This window comes from Crinia signifera, chromosome 8 (assembly GCF_055691185.1).
Source record: "Crinia signifera chromosome 8, ASM5569118v1, whole genome shotgun sequence".
NCBI classification, from domain to species: Eukaryota; Metazoa; Chordata; class Amphibia; order Anura; family Myobatrachidae; genus Crinia; species Crinia signifera.
The window spans coordinates 163,018,307-163,035,417 of record NC_139224.1 but is presented as its reverse complement, the minus strand read 5'-3'; the positions used below and the strand labels follow the sequence as shown (position 1 = coordinate 163,035,417).

The window sequence follows — 17,111 nt, the reverse complement described above, 5'->3', positions numbered from 1 at the left end:
TCCCTGCTCCTGTCACATGCAGCCCTGTCCTCCCTGACACATCACTAATCTCCTGATATACTCTGTGCTGCTGGGGACCCTGCTCCTCCCACTATATAACTCTCAGCCTGTGGCTTCCTGCTGCCTCCATTCTCCTCCTCACATCATGTCACTGCCCCTGTCACATGCAGCTCTGTCCTTACTGACACATCACCCATCTCCTGATATACTCTGTGCTGCTGGGGACCCTGCTCCTCCCACTATATAACTTTCAGCCTGTGGTGTCCTGCTGCCTCCATTCCCCTCCTCACATCATGTCACTGCCCCTGTCACATGCAGCCCTGTCCTCACTGACACATCACTCATCTCCTGATATACTCTGTGCTGCTGGGTGACCTGCTCCTCCCACTATATAACTCAGTCTGTGGCTCCCTGCTGTCCCCATTCCCCTCCTCACATCATGTCACTGCCCCTGTCACATGCAGCCCTGTCCTCACTGAAACATCACTCATCTCCTGATATACTCTGTGCTGCTGGTGACCCTGCTCATCCCACTATATAACTCTCAGTCTGTGGCATCCTGCTGCCTCCATTCCCCTCCTCACATCATGTCACTGCCCCTGTCACATGCAGCCCTGTCCTCACTGAAACATCACTCATCTCCTGATATACTCTGTGCTGCTGGGGACCCTGCTCCTCCCACTATATAACGCTCAGTCTGTGGCTTCCTGCTGCCTCCATTCCCCTCCTCACATCATGTCACTGCCCCTGTCACATGCAGCCCTGTCCTCACTGACACATCACTCATCTCCTGATATACTCTGTGCTGCTGGGGACCCTGCTCCTCCCACTATATAACTCTTAGTCTGTGGATTCCTGCTGCCTCCATTCCCCTCCTCACATCATGTCACTGCCCCTGTCACATGCAGCCTTGTCCTCACTGACATATCACTCATCTCCTGATATACTCTGTGCTGCTGGGGACCCTGCTCCTCCCACTATGTAACTCTCAGTCTGTGGCTTCCTGCTGCCTCCATTCCCCTCCTCACATCATGTTACTGCCCCTGTCACATGCAGCCTTGTCCTCACTGACATATCACTCATCTCCTGATTTACTCTGTGCTGCTGGGGACCCTGCTCCTCCCACTATATAACTCTCAGTCTGTGGCTTCCTGCTGCCCCCAGTCCCCTCCTCCTTATATATCACTGCCCCTGTCACATGCAGCCCTGTTATCACTGACACAATCACACAAAACAACTGGTCACTGGTTCGTACAAACCATCACATACCATCTGAAATGACCTGAGATTTGATTGGCTGCTGGCTGAGTTTTTCCAGCTCACTTCAAACTGGTGACACTAATCATGGAGGAGATCAAGACTCATAACAATTGGGTAAATACACTTAAAAAGGACCCTTGAATACTGTATACTCAAAGCTAACCAGATGCCCAAGAATTCCCACTTTTTAAAATACTTAAATTGGAACATTCTGGTTTCTTTGGGAAATCTCCGCATTTTTTCATACGGATATAAGTGAGCCCTCGACCATACTTCTGTACCTGCCAACCCTGCATCTCTTCTAGCGGGGACAGGGAAGTAGGCGTGGTGACATCACAATGGTGGGGTGGACATGCACTGGGCCCCATACATCAGCAATCACAATTTATGGATTTCCAGATACAGGGATTTTTTGGCCAGATAAATGGATTTTACAATCTATCTGACTTGCCCACACATTACAGATTTATTTCAGTGATCGGCAGATTTTTCCATCTAAAGATTGCATCTTCATATCTGGAAATTGCCCAATCGATTGTCATTTCAGCTGTTCATAATGTAAATAGATGAAGAAGACGAATTGGGAATGCCCACACATATAAAAAAGATCCGCAGATAATACCAGATTATTAAGCATGTTTAAAAACTTGATTAAGCAATCGATTGGGATTGCCAAAAGGGGGAGCCCACACATCTAAAATTAATTGTGGCAATCATCTCCATATCTGAAAATTGTCACAATTAACTGCTGATGTATGGGGCCCTTAAGACGCCACCTCCGAACTTTCACCTGAGGTTCTGGAAAGTCGGTATTGGTGTGTAGGTGGTGAGGGCAGTAAAGTGAGGTTTCGTCTAGGGTGCCGAAAAACCTTACACAGGCCCTGCTCACAATAGCTTGTTCACACGGCAGTGAACGGGACAAGGCTCCCAACTCTCTCGTTTGTGGAGCAATGCCTACTGGCGTCATGGTGGTGGGACTGCGCCCTTAAGTTGGGACTGTTCCATCTCAGCCAGTACATTTGGGAAGAGTCCCCCCAGTGAAATATCATTAGATAGATGCGAGGACTGTTGTAAGAAGTAAGTAAGACTGCAGAGCGAGCGAGTAATCCCTCTATAGACAATGAACGCTATCTCCCAGGACTAGCAGCCCCGACAGCTCAGCAGAGGTCAATACCATAATTACTTTGTTCTGCCGGAGAGCACAGTGTCACTGCATATCATCATGTGTAAATGAAGGCATCAATCATAAGCATGTTTTATCCAGCACACGCCTGGCGGGACCTGCATTATGAATATACCGCAACCCCCTTCTTAACCTCTCCTTAAGAAGAGACATTTTGTAACTGAGACCTGATTGGCGGGCGGAATTGTGTAATAGTTTTACAATTATCTATAGTTTTCAAATGTCAGCCGGTTATTGATTGTGTGCCTGGATTTTCTGGAATATTCAGAGACAGGATGATGGATTGCCTCTGGTGACTTCTGGAACTTGCAAAGACTTCCCCACTATTTATATGCAAAGAGATATGACTACATTTAAAGCAAGTTCAACAAGTTTTATCCTAATACGCCCTATGGTCCAGTAATAGAAGTATTATCCTTGTCTTAGCTTCTGTCTTCTGGCTGAAAAATGTAAAAATGTATCAGATCCTATTATTCTGTATACTGCAGCAACATTGTTTCAACAACGTAACAACAAAAAGTTCAAAGCTGCCTCATTCTGATGTCACGTTTGTGCATTATAACAGGGCAACATTTATACAAGACATAAAGATCTTTGAAGATAGAACCCACTGGTTTGTGTAGTTCCATATCCACACAATTTTACTGTTGTTATTGAGTGAGAATCCTAAAACTTTATAACGTTATAGACTTATGTGTATTATGATTTTGTTTGGTTGGTTGGTTTTATTTTGTTTAATAATATCTGCTTCATAGCAATAGTAATATTTGTGTCCCACATATTCTTGGATTATTTGACCCTTTAAAGCAGTGGTCCTCAGGACCCCCCCACATTTCACGTTTTCCAGGTCACCCGGCAGGTGCACTCAGTATTCACTGACACATTTTTAAAGATCCACAGGTGGGACTAATTACTTCACTTGTGATTCTGTGTGGTGACCTGCAAAACGTGAACTGGGGGGGAGGGGGGGGGGGGGTGTTTCTGAGGACCGAGGTTGGGAACCACTGCTTTAAAGGATGCATTTACAAAGATTGGAATTCTATTGAAGATGGGATGTTGCCCTTAGCAACCAGATTCTTCTTATTTAGCACCTTCTAGAAGATAATATAATCGGATTGGTTGATATGGGCAACATGCCATCTTAACTAGAACTCCCATCTTAGTAAATTAACCCCTAAAGTCTTGACCTCAGCAGCATGGATCCAGGGGTGGGGTTGCCTGGGGTGTAGATATAAAGCAGCCTCCGGCCCCCTCTTCCATGTCAACTTAATGTACAGGCACACTTGGCAGCGGCCTACGGTTCCACAATTCAAGGGAGTCCTGAGTGCTGATTGGTGAAGGTCCCTAGCTATCCTCCAATCAGAGTGCTGATAGGGGGGGTGGGGTGCCCCGAATCACCGGAGGGGGGGTCGTGTGGGCTGGGGTTGCCTCAAATTCGGGGGGGGGGGGGGGGTGTGCCGCGAATTGCGGTAGAGGGATTTCGCGGGGGAGCGCGCAAATCGTGGGAGGGGCCCCGCGAATAGCGGGAGGGGTGGTCGCGGGGGGGCTGGGGCCCGCAAATCGCAGGAGGGGGGGGCGGGGGGGGTTGCTGCGAATCGCGGGAGGGGAGGCGGTGGGGGGCTCTCACCTGGTGTGTCTGGTGAGTAGCTGTGTCTTTGCTGGGTAACATGGAGAGGCAGAGGGTGTCTCACTGGGCTGGTTCTCTGTCATGTGAGTCAGTCATGTGAGTCAGAGGCTCCACCCAGCGTTATAGCTCCAGACACACTTTGAGTGACAGATGTAGCCAAATATATAAGAGATGTTAAGAGACTTAATAAATGGACTTAAAACTACAATGTAAAGCAAAACAGCAATGCGACATTAACATTCAGAACAATGCAAGCATACATTTGCCACACGGACTCTGCAAACGCTCCATATAAATTCATTGCTTTAATTGTAGCACATAAAGGTGCATATTTAATGGGTGCAAAACACAGAGCAAACATTTGTATAAACAGGGCTGCAATGACTGCTGGATGAAGGGTGACACGATCCCATTATCACTTTATAATAATGGAGTCGCTGATTGCCCCGTGGTAATTTAGCAGGATAACACTACGTCGAATGAATTAGGGAAGACGTTGATACATATGCGCTCTGAGTATTGCAGGATACATAGAACACAGTCAGAGCCATAGATAACTCACCGCTGTATCTTCCCTGCATAATTTCCCAAGTACATTTTTAGCCTTTGACATTTATTTTGGTAGATCGGCGGTGGCAGACGGGGATCGTTAGACTAAATCAAGGCATTTGTCAAAGCTGTGTCTTAATTAGGTTCTGTTGTACAACCACAATGTAATCAGCTCTGACAAAGTTATCTCATGTGTCACATCTGACATTTCCTCCCCATATCAGCCGTGGTAACCCTTTGCATGCTGGGCCCTACCCGGTGATATGCACAGTTGTCTCATCACCATGGACCAAGCATGCTGGCTGCATTCCTTCCTAAGTCTTCCGTCTGCATTGGGTGACAATTGCAGGTTATACGTGGCTTGGCAGCTGTGTTTTGATGGCTGCTACATTATCCCGGCCTCTATTGGCTGTAATACTTGGGATATGGTCAAAATCTTATGATTGATGGTAAAATGCAGTGGTATCAAGAGGGGGAGAGTGGGGGTACTCTTTAACCAGGCCTGTTGGAGGGGCTGGATGGGGGTCACAGATCCAACCCGCCCTTCTCTGTTGCAGACAGTGGCACTTGAGGTAGGGAAAGAGAGAACTGATTGCTACTACAGCAGCAGCCTCTGTCCCCAGCCCAGCAAATGGCAGATGCTGTGATGGGCTGGGGAGAGAGGCAGATGCTGCTGTGTGATGGGCTGGGGAGAGAGGCAGATGCTGCTGTGTGATGGGTTGGGGAGAGACGCAGATGCTGCTGTGTGATGGGCTGGGGAGAGAGGCAGATGCTGCTGTGTGATGGGCTGGGGAGAGAGGCAGATGCTGCTGTGTGATGGGCTGGGGAGAGACGCAGATGCTGCTGTGTGATGGGCTGGGGAGAGAGGAAGATGCTGCTGTGTGATGGGCTGGGGAGTGACACAGATGCTACTGTGTGATGGGCTGGGGAGAGACGCAGATGCTGCTGTGTTATGGGCTGGGGAGAGAGGCAGATGCTGCTGTGTGATGGGCTGGGGAGAGAGGCAGATGCTGCTGTGTAATGGGCTGGGGAGAGAGGCAGATGCTGCTGTGTGATGGGCTGTGGAGAGAGGCAGATGCTGCTGTGTGATGTGTGTGTGTGTGTGTCTCTCTAGACCGGAGTTCTCTCATTAGATGACAGGTTACACAGGACCCAGACAACCAGGGTGGGCTGAGAACTAGGATCCCAGAATCACTTACAGCTCTCTCCCCCCCTCCGATTACTCAGGAAGCTCCCATCGGTATCTCATGAAATCTGATACTCCTACTGTATGTCTGCCTGCACTGCATACTGTTCTGCTCACATTCTGGCTGCCTAGGTCTGCTGCTACACAAGAGGGAGAGTAAGGGGGCCTCTTGACAGAGAGGGCCGGGTGTACAGTATCACCTGCACGACCCCACTCAACTTCTTAATCCAGGCTAGCCTACCCTCCCGGAATGGGCAGGAGGCTCCCGAAAATCAGGTCCGCCTCCCAGCCCCCCAGGAAAATGGGCAAGTCACCCATTTGCTGGCCAGAGCCCCACAACCCCCATCCCTGCTGGTTCAATTACCGCAAATTATTCGGGTCCGCATAAAGGGGACGGGGCTAAAATGAAGCGGTAGCGGCATTTCACAGCATTTAAGTCCCGCCCCTCTCCGCGGCCCGTTTTATGGCATGGGGCGGGGCCAAGTGATGTCAGCTTTGTCCCCCCCTCTCCCCCCCCCCTTGTTGCCTCTTTGGCCTTCTCCTGGAGAGGTGAAAATCAATGTAGGTAAGTATGCCTTAGTCTAGTTATGCCTTAAGAAATTGTGATGAAGGCAGATATTATCGAGATCTACCAACAGTCCACATTTTCCAAATCACCTACTGCTGCACAGGTGCAGTCATTACTAACTGTCACATTCCCCAGATCACCTAGCTGGTGCACAGCTGTAGTCATTACTAACTGTCACATTCCCCAGATCACCTAGCTGGTGCACAGCTGTAGTCATTACTAACTGTCACATTCCCCAGATCACCTAGCTGGTGCACAGCTGTAGTCATTACTAACTGTCACATTCCCCAGATCACCTAGCTATTGCACAGCTGTAGTCATTACTAACTGTCACATTCCCCAGATCACCTAGCTGGTGCACAGCTGTAGTCATTACTAACTGTCACATTCCCCAGATCACCTAGCTGGTGCACAGCTGTAGAGATTACTAACTGTCACATTCCCCAGATCACCTAGCTGGTGCACAGCTGTAGTCATTACTAACTGTCACATTCCCCAGATCACCTAGCTGGTGCACAGCTGTAGTCATTACTAACTGTCACATTCCCCAGATCACCTAGCTGCTGCACAGCTGTAGTCATTACTAACTGTCACATTCCCCAGATCACCTAGCTGCTGCACAGCTGTAGTCATTACTAACTGTCACATTCCCCAGATCACCTAGCTGGTGCACAGCTGTAGAGATTACTAACTGTCACATTCCCCAGATCACCTAGCTGGTGCACAGCTGTAGTCATTACTGACTGTCACATTCCCCATATCACCTAGCTGGTGCACAGCTGTAGTCATTACTAATTGTCACATTCCCCAGATCACCTAGCTGGTGCACAGCTGTAGTCATTACTGACTGTCACATTCCCCATATCACCTAGCTGGTGCCCAGCTGTAGTCATTACTAACTGTCACATTCCCCAGATCACCTAGCTGGTGCACAGCTGTAGTCATTACTAACTGTCACATTCCCCAGATCACCTAGCTGGTGCACAGCTGTAGTCATTAGTAACTGTCACATTTTCAAACCTGCTGCATTCATACCTTCTATAGTTTGACAGGTGGCCTGAGACACAAGAACTGTTGGTAGATCATGAGGACAGGTTTGGCCACCCCTGATGTAAAGCAACTCTTTGGCTCAGCAGTCCTTTAAAACACTTAGCCACCAGACACCAGCTCTTACCACGTTTCTATACATCTTTATAGCATGTACATTGCACAACATAATTAAGTAAAGTAAATAAGTAATAACTTTATGTCCATAGACATTAATAACCAAATGTGACGGTTTTACAGCAGCGGTTTATCTGAGCTTGCAGTTTGCATTCTGTTTGATGTTATGCAGCAGTTCCCGATCTAATTAAAATTAGGAAACGTTGGGGCACAAATAACCTCCCATATGTGCCTGTCACTTGTAAACTATAAAGTTACTTTTTATTTACCAGTTTAAACATAATTCACCATGTTAGGGGATGGCGGTGCTGGCAGTGGTACAAGCGGATGACATTCTAGTTGCCGTCTAGGTCATTTGCATTACAGTATGTTACTCACCATATAAAACCATAATGGCACCTTAACCAACCACTTACTGACTGTGCCTTAACTGACATTTTCAGATATGAGTCATGAATGTACAATGCATTGTTCTAAGTATACCCACTACAACTCTTGTATAATGCATTGTCCCAAGCCATGTGTCACTGTGGCACTGCCTATTCAGTGCGATCCGCCTCCACAAGCTGCTAGGACCTCCCACTTCATGGATGGTTTCTGGGAGATTTGCCTACTTTACATCCTGAAATTTGTAAGTCTTCCAGAATATCCCGTAAAGTGTTCATAGTAACATAGTAAGGTTAAATAAAGACGCATGTCCATCGAGTTCAACCCTTTTTTATTTATTTATTTATCCTACTTTAGTATAACGGACTACTCAGGGCCGGTGCAAGGATTAGTGGCGCCCTAGGCAAAATGTCAGCCTATTGCCCCCCTTCACCCAGTTATCCCCTTCCCAGACAGTAAAGTGAAAGTGCATATATATATATATATATATATATATATATATATACACACACACACATACACCCACGTGTGCATACCATCCCCCACACTGTACACCTGACCTCGTCCCACACAATGTACATCCTGTCCCCACACTATACACCTGACTCCACCCCCACACTATATACCTTACCCCATCCACCCACACTGTACACCTGAACTCATCCCCCACACTGTACACCTGACCCCATCCCCCACACTGTACACCTGACCCCATCCCCCACACTATACAGCCTATGCCCCCACACTGTACACCTGACCCCATCCCCCCACATTGTACACCTCATCCCTTCCCCCCACACTGTACACCTGACCCCATCCCCCACAATGTGCAGCCTATCCCCACACTGTACATCCAATCCCCACACTGTATACCTCCCCCCCACACTGTACACCTCATCCCCTCCCCCCACACTGTACACCTCATCCCCCTCCCCCCACACTGTACACCTGACCTCATCTTCCCACACACTGTATCTGACCCCATTCCACATGCCACACACTGTGCTCCCTGTCACTCCCAGTCCCCATCCATGCACTTACCTACAACAATAGCAGCTGGAAAGGTGAAGACACAGAGAGTTGTGTTCTGTCTTCATTCCTCACAGCTTGCTGGCAGACAGTTCCTCTGAGGTCGAGAGAGCCTATGACTCATCGTCATGTTGCTTTCAACAGCAGCCTCAGCACAGTGTCTGCTGCAAGATGTGTATGCAGCATGAGTGTGGCTGCAAGTAGATGGCTGTGCCCCCACAGCTGTAAACATATTTAGACCCCCACTGGCTTGCACACGTTAAAAGAAGGACGACTTCCTTAATTTTATTCAGAATAACAGATGTAACAGCGCCCTCTAGTGGCCAGCGCCCTAGGCAGCTGCCTAGAGCTGCCTAGTGGTAGCTCCGGCCCTGGGACTACTGATTCTGCTTACATTAATGTGCCCCTTAATCCCTGTACAAAACCATATTGTTATGGTTATAACCATGAATGTTGTTAACCAACTGTAAAGAAACCTTTCCATTGGATGGTCCAACATCTCCTTTCCGCTAGTCTAAGAGGATGTCCACGTGTCCTGGTCACCGATCTCGGTGTAAAAAGGGTGCCTGATAGTTGTAGTGTGGGGCCCAGAATTGCACTCTGAATTCCAGATGAGGCAATTCTAGCTTCCATACCCCTTTTCTAGCTTCCATGCCCCTTTTATAGCTTCCATGCCCCTTTTTTTAAATGCTAGTATCCTGTTGGCCTTAGTTGCTGCAACTTGACATTGAGCACTACGCTCAAGTTTTTTAAATCTATTTGTACTCCTAGGTGCGTTTCCAGTTGTGATTCACTTAATTCTATCCCATTTAGATTGTAGGTAGCACAATTGTTATGTCTTCCAAGATGCAAGACCTTTCATTTGTCAACATTGAACCTCATTTTCCATTTATTCACCCACTCATAATATGTCTAAGTCCCTCTGTAGGATGAAGACATCCTGAACCGTTTAATTATCCTACATAGTTTAGTATAACCCTCAAAAATAGACACCTTACTTACCATCCTCTATATCATCAATAAATATGTTAAATAGAAGAGTCCCTAGCATCGAATCCTGCTAATCGTGCTAATGCTTATATCCAATTTAAAAATGCACAATTTACACCCACTCTGTTTTTGCCCTAGTCCCAATTTATTGACTAGCCTCTTATGTGGCACAAAGTTTTTACAAAATCAAGGTAGATCACATCTACTGCACTGTCTTTGTCTTTTTCCTCATAGAAACTAATAAGGTTAGTTTGGCATGAACTGCCCTAACAAATCCATGCTGATTACCATTGATTATGTTATTCATCATTAAATATTCCTGGATACCATCCCTTAAAATTCCCTCAAATAATTTACATACTGTACGACCTACTTTAAGCTTACTGGTCTATAATTTGCTGGGTCATCTCTTTTACCTTTTTTAAATAGTGGTACTAAATCTGCTAATCTCCAGTCCCTTGGAACAATATTAGATGAAAATGGAATGCAGACGGTTAGCTAACTCCTCCTTTAGTTCCATCAGAACCCTCTGGGGAATCCCATCTAGTGCCCGTGATTTATTAGTTTTTATTTCGCAAAGCCGCTTACGGTATTCCTCTGCAGTGAATTCTATATTTGGTACTACTGAGCTCATCCTTTTATTGGTGTCTGCAGAGTCCCTTGAATGCTTCTCCCTGTTTAAAAAACGATGAGAAAAAAGGTGTTTCAAACTTCTGCCTTATCTTTATCCTCCTTAGCACTTTTGACGTTTACATTGGTAATGGGGCCTACAGTATGTTATCTTTTTTAACCTTTTTCTATTGATATACAGTATTAATAACATTTTGGGATTTTTTTCCCTTGTTAAGGCTATTCCTTTTTTTGTTTTCCTTTTTTTTAGCTGTTTTACAAACTTTATTTAAGTTTTTGTACTTAAGAAATGCCTCCTCCTCCCCGTTTGCCTTGTGTGGTTTAAATACTTTCTTATTGTTCATTGCCACCCTTACTTTCTTGTTCAACCATGATGGGTCTGACCTGCTGCTATTTTTATTATTTCCTTTTGGGATAAATGTTTTACTCTTTCTAAAAACTTTTTAAAAGTTCCCCACATTTCCTCCGCCTTTTCCCCCTTAAATAAAGTATCCCACTGTATTTATTTTAAAGAATCCCTAAGCATTTCAAAGTTGGCTGTCCTGAAATAAGGTGTTTTCAATTGTCCCTTATATTTGTATCTCTGAAAACTGTTTTCAAAACTGTTAAAAAAAACTAAGTTGTGGTCGCTATTGCCCAGATGTTCTTTTACTTTGGTGTTTGATACTAAATCTACATTATTTGTCAATACTTAGTCCAATAAGGCCCCGTTAGGTTCCTCCACTGTTTGCGCAATGAAAAGGTCCTTCAAGTAAAGAAATCCCCTACTTTTAGCTGAAGTACTTGTCTCATTAGTCCAGTCAATGTCTGGATTGTTAAAATTTCACAAATGAATTTGGTTTAAAAGAAATGCCTCATATCTTTCATTAATGTTTGTTGGTTTATAGCATACCCATAATACCAGTTTATTTGATCCTTTGCTATCTCCCACTATCTATGCCCACGCGACCTCCATATTGTCACCACTAATCTCAGAAGTCCTATCTTTTAACCATGGTTTCAAATTTGATCTTACATGAAGGCATACTCCTTCTACTCTTCTTTATGTCCCCAAACCAATAAACCCACACACTCTCCAAAAACAGCTCAAGCTCGTCCTAAATGTTTTGGACAGTGCCCCGATGCAAAATAAAAAAACAAACTGGAATTGCAGTCATTTAAGCGGCTGTGACATCACAGGGGACCAGTGATGCCACAGCCGCTTAAATGACTGCAATTCCATTTTTTTATGTGTATAAATCATCCATCCCAGATTTCTTCAAAGCAAGTCTACCATTTTTGATAGTTACTGCATTAAAAACTCAGCTGTGAAGGAATATTGTGGGGGAGCTTTGTACCATAACATGAGTTTTAGTTTCCTTTGCATCTTGTACTTCCTTAGAGTTTATTTCTATTGCTCACATCATTTTCCCAATCAAACCTTTAAAGTGTTGAGGGCGCAGTTTTATCACCCTCAGCAATGCGTTGGCCAACCTCATTACAAAATATCATAACCTTTTTTGGAGGGTATAAATTAGTTTCCCTTGACCTGTGCCATCTGCTTTGTGCAGTCGCGTCCCGGCCTTTGCAGAAGACAATAGATGTGAGAGGTTACGCACATGCAATGGATCATTTCTTACATCCTGACGCCAGCATGACAGTCCTTGGACCGGCATAATACTGTAGATTTCTTTACCCTATATTTGTTTCCTGTACTGCAATAATCCGTACTCACCGCCTGTAGCGCCGCTGTAATAGGCGCCAGCGTCCCCGGCATCGTTATTAGAACACATTTATTACAGCGTCTTTTTTTAAACTGTGATATCTGAAAATTTTATTTTTGTAGTCATAAATATTAGTGTCATATTGTCAAAGACAGACGAGCAGGTTCCAGGCCTATCTCTGATACAAGTCGTGTAATGCGAGGTGTATTTGCATTCGCTTAAGAATGGAGTGGGGCGCTTCGTTATCTGTTAATGTGTCACTCCTGAAATGTAATTGCTCGGTAAGCAGTGCGATGTGCGCTAACTCACACCATTATATGAATTATTAGGGATCATTCACAGAGCTGATGTAAATCCCACAGCACCTGTACTCTGGGAAAGGGGGAGGCTGAAGTTGCTCAGCGCATAATGAAATACCAGTCGTATAAGCCCCAATAGGGTGTACAGTAATAAACAACAGTAGGTTAACCCTTTCAGTGAGTTATAAAGGGGTTATAGGTGCCTGGTGTGCAGCTGCTACGGGGCCCACAGTTGAAAGGGGCAAGCCTTCCCTGCAGCTGCAATGCTCCCCCAGCTGAAAATGTAAATATGCTATATACACCCTGGGGTGGTACTTATAGTGGCCCTTACAAACCTTTGCTAATGAGCCTACAAATGTAAGGGGCATTAGATGAGCCAAATGGTTCTTATCTGCCGTCACGTTCTAGGTTACAAATATCTAGTTGCACCACTGTGTGAGTCCTTAGTATTATGTTAGCCCTTAGTCATACCTCCCAACTACCGTATTTTCCAAACATGACAGGGGCAGAGCTATGATGCAAGTGGGTGTGTCCCAAAAGGGGGTGTGGTCAATGTATGAAACCACACCCTCAGTTTTTAAAAGCGTTTTTTGGGGGGGGGGGGGGCATGCCCACCGCTCCCTTAGCGAATGGGCAGCCTCCGGCTCCCTCCCTCCGCGTGTTGAAGAGATGCTGCTTACGCTTGGCATCTCTTCAGCAAACACTGCTGAATCACTGCGGTGATCTCTGGCTCCCCCCTACTTGCCCCCCACCTGTCAACATTACCACCCGTGGGAGAGAAAACAGGACAGTCTCCAAATATCAGGACTGTCCCACTGTAAACAGGAGACAAATCATTTTATTATTTAATGCAGTGAAAAAAATAATTCATACTTATTGTTGTGATAGAAGACTTAATCGTGAATGGGGCCTGAATCATTTATCCCATCCTAGAAAAAAAAAAGCAATTAAAATGACAGTTGTCCATTCAGTCTGCAATTCCAGTTGCCTGTTTGCATTGTGCATACCTACCGTATTCAAAACGTATTCCAACGGCTTTCAAAATTCCATCAGGGAATTTTTTTCTGACTTTTAAAAAACATTTAGATTCAGTAAAATGATATGGTACTGTGCGTTAAAGTAACAGTCATCTCCTACGATGTATAGTCATCCTATAGATTCCGACTTGAAGTACTTATTACAGTATATACCGTTCTTTGAGTGTACGTCCCCAGACAGCGCTGTCATTACAGTTTATCACTACATGAGAATGACTCATCCCTGTGCAGGGGAATTATGTAAAGATGCACATTGAACATCAAACACGCTGACATTTTGTTACTTATTCACAGCGCCATTCTCCTGCAGAAATATATTATTGTCCTGTGAGCTTATTAATGCCCAGGGACCGTACCAAGCTGAAAGTACAGTGTTGTATCAAAGAATTGGAAGAACTTCATTTGAATATATTTGAATAGAATTATTGCAAAAGGAGGTGTTTTATCTATTTATGTAGTGCACTCGTTCCGCAGAACTCCGCAGAGAATATATTACCATTCACATCGGTCCCCGCACCAGTGGAGCTTACAATCTATGTTCCCTACAACATGGCCATGCAGACATAAGGGTTCATTTTTTGATGGAAGTCACATAGCCTACGGGCTATTTTGCGTTCGCCATGCTGTCTGAGTCCAGTCAGTTGGGATCCCGACGTCGGGCTAATGACTGTCGGGATCCCGACGGTCGGAGCCCTATACCACACCCAATTAGAGTGTAGGATGAAATCAGAGTAACCATAACAAGTCCACACAGATGGGGAATTAAACACAAGACCTCCGTGATGTGAGGTGGTAATGCTAACCATTCTACTCTTTACATAAGTGACATTGGTGGGAAAGTTCAAAGTGATTGGAGACATAAGTCTTAGTCTGTACTTCGTACACTATACTGCACACAGCTGTACAGACATATTGTTGGTGAATGAACTGTTACTCACAGTGTGTATGAGCTCTTCAGTCATACTTTTATATTCATGCCCACTGCTAAATAAAACCAGCAAAAGGCTATTAGAATAAAACTCTTCCAATAGCTTCATACCTACCAGCGTCTGCAGCATGGCGCTGTCTTACTGACGCTCTACGGTTACTTGCATTCACCACAGATGAAGGGTTTCAGCTAACTAAAGAGTCTGCCAATTAGGTGAAGCGCTCATTCAGTGCAGCATAATAAATCATGTTTTTAGTAAGGAATCACTGCAATGAAATGTCAACATGCTGCATAGACCCGAAAAGGAGGGTTGGGCAGTGGTGGGAGGGTTCGGGTCAGGCAGTAGGAGGAGGGTTAGGCAGTAGGGGGAAGGTTAGGGTTAGGCAGTAGGGGGAGGGTTAGGTTTAGGCAGTAGGAGGAGGGTTAGGCAGTAGGGGGAAGGTTAGGGTTAGGCAGTAGGGGGAGGGTTAGGTTTAGGCAGTAGGAGGAGGGTTAGGCAGTAAGAGGAGGGTTCGGGTCAGGCAGTAGGAGGAGGGTTAGGCAGTAGGGGGAAGGTTAGGCAGTAGGGGGAGGGTTCGGGTCAGGCAGTAGGAGGAGGGTTAGGCAGTAGGGGGAGGGTTCGGGTCAGGCAGTAGGAGGAGGGTTAGGCAGTAAGGGGGAGAGTTAGGCAGTAGGGGGAGGGTTCGGGTCATGCAGTAGGAGGGTTAGGCAGTAGGGGGAGGGTTCGGGTCAGGCAGTAGGGGAGGGTAAGCCAGTAGGGGGAAGGTTATGGTTACGCAGTAGGGGGGTTTAGGTAGTAGGGGGAGAGTTAGGCAGTAGGGGAGGGTTAGGCAGTAGGGGGAAGGTTATGGTTACGCAGTAGGGGGAGAGTTAGGCAGTAGGGGAGGGTTAGGCAGTAGGGGGAGGGTTCGGGTCAGGCAGTAGGAGGAGGGTTAGGCAGTAGGGGGAGAGTTAGGCAGTAGGGGAGGGTTAGGCAGTAGGGGAAAGGTTATGGTTACGCAGTAGGGGGAGAGTTAGGCAGTAGGGGAGGGTTAGGCAGTAGGGGGAGGGTTCGGGTCAGGCAGTAGGAGGAGAGTTAGGCAGTAGGGGAGGGTTAGGCAGTAGGGGGAAGGTTATGGTTACGCAGTAGGGGGAGAGTTAGGCAGTAGGGGAGGGTTAGGCAGTAGGGGGAGGGTTCATTTCAGGCAGTAGGAGGAGGGTTAGGCAGTAGGGGGAGAGTTAGGCAGTAGGGGAGGGTTAGGCAGTAGGGGGAAGGTTAGGGTTACGCAGTAGGGGGGAGGGGTTAGGTAGTAGGGGGAGGGTTAAGGTTTGACCACCGAAAGCATTTGATCATACAAGCTTGAGCCATAGAGGTTTTCATAAAGTTGTGAGTGTGAGTAGTCATACATGTGCACGATTATCAAGGTTGGGTGCGGGTGCTGTGCTATTAAATGACTTTTTTTATACTTAATTACGACGCTAAAAGCATCATGTTATTAGCTAAACCTGAGTGATAATTTCATAATTTGCAATTATCTCATTTATATATTAAATATTCTTTTCCCATGATGCGGATTTAATGAGTTCTGCTCTAAATGCTCTTTACTATAATTCCGGCCCATTTATAGCTTGCCAACATTTTCCGCTGCGCTGCAGGAGGTGACGGTAATTAGCAGGAATTGTGGTGTGATATAAATGGGTTCTTCATTCTTGATTGAGGTGTTTGAAGCATGTGTGTAATTATGTTGGGTATTTGCTAATATCTATCTATCTATCGATCGATCTATCTAATCTGTCTGTCTGTCTGTCTATCTATCTATCTAATCTGTCTGTCTGTCTGTCTGTATATCTGTCTCTATCTATCTATCTATCTATCTATCTATCTATCTATCTAATCTGTCTCTCTGTCTGTCTGTATATCTGTCTCTCTATCTATCTATCTATCTATCTACCTATTATATCCCTTTCACACCAGCCACCCGGCCATTACCCAGCATTTTTAAATGCCGGGTCATTTTGCCGGGTGCAGCCGAACCGCATTCACACCACCCGCAAATTACCGGGTTAAAGCTTTTCAACCAAGTAATTTTCTGAAAAACACAGTTCTTTCGGTGGTGTGAAAGGGTCTTAAATCCCAGCTCACGACCCTGGTCAAGAGCAGGTTCGGCGTGCCGGGATTTAAGACTCATGTTGACCCTTTCACACCACCGAAAAACCCAGGTTTTTCAGCAAATTACCGGGTGATTGTTAGTGTGAAAGGGGTATTAGTGGAACCTTATTTGTGCAACCAATTAGTTGCCCTGTGTTATGGTACCACAATTGTGATGCCACAATCTTTGCCATGATTCACGCACTTTTAGGGGTAAATTTACAAAAGCTTCTAAAAGTGAAAAATGGGGGTGTTGCCCATGGCAACCAATCAGATTCTGTCTATCATTTCTAGGATGCCGTAGAGAAATTATAGCTAGAATCTGGTTGGTTGCTATGGGCAATACCCACACTTTTCACTTTTAGAAGCTTTTGTAAATTTATCCTTTAGTTGAAGTTTGGTTGAATCCAGAACAAAACAAAAAAAAAAATTACTATAATAGA

At 45.6% G+C, this 17,111-nt stretch overlaps 1 protein-coding gene across 15 annotated transcripts in view; it reads left to right on the top strand.

Annotated features, from left to right (window-relative positions):
• The window catches only part of DAB1 (DAB adaptor protein 1), a 587,491-nt gene that overhangs the window by 537,732 nt on the left and 32,648 nt on the right, over positions 1 to 17,111 (top strand). The window lies entirely within an intron of this gene.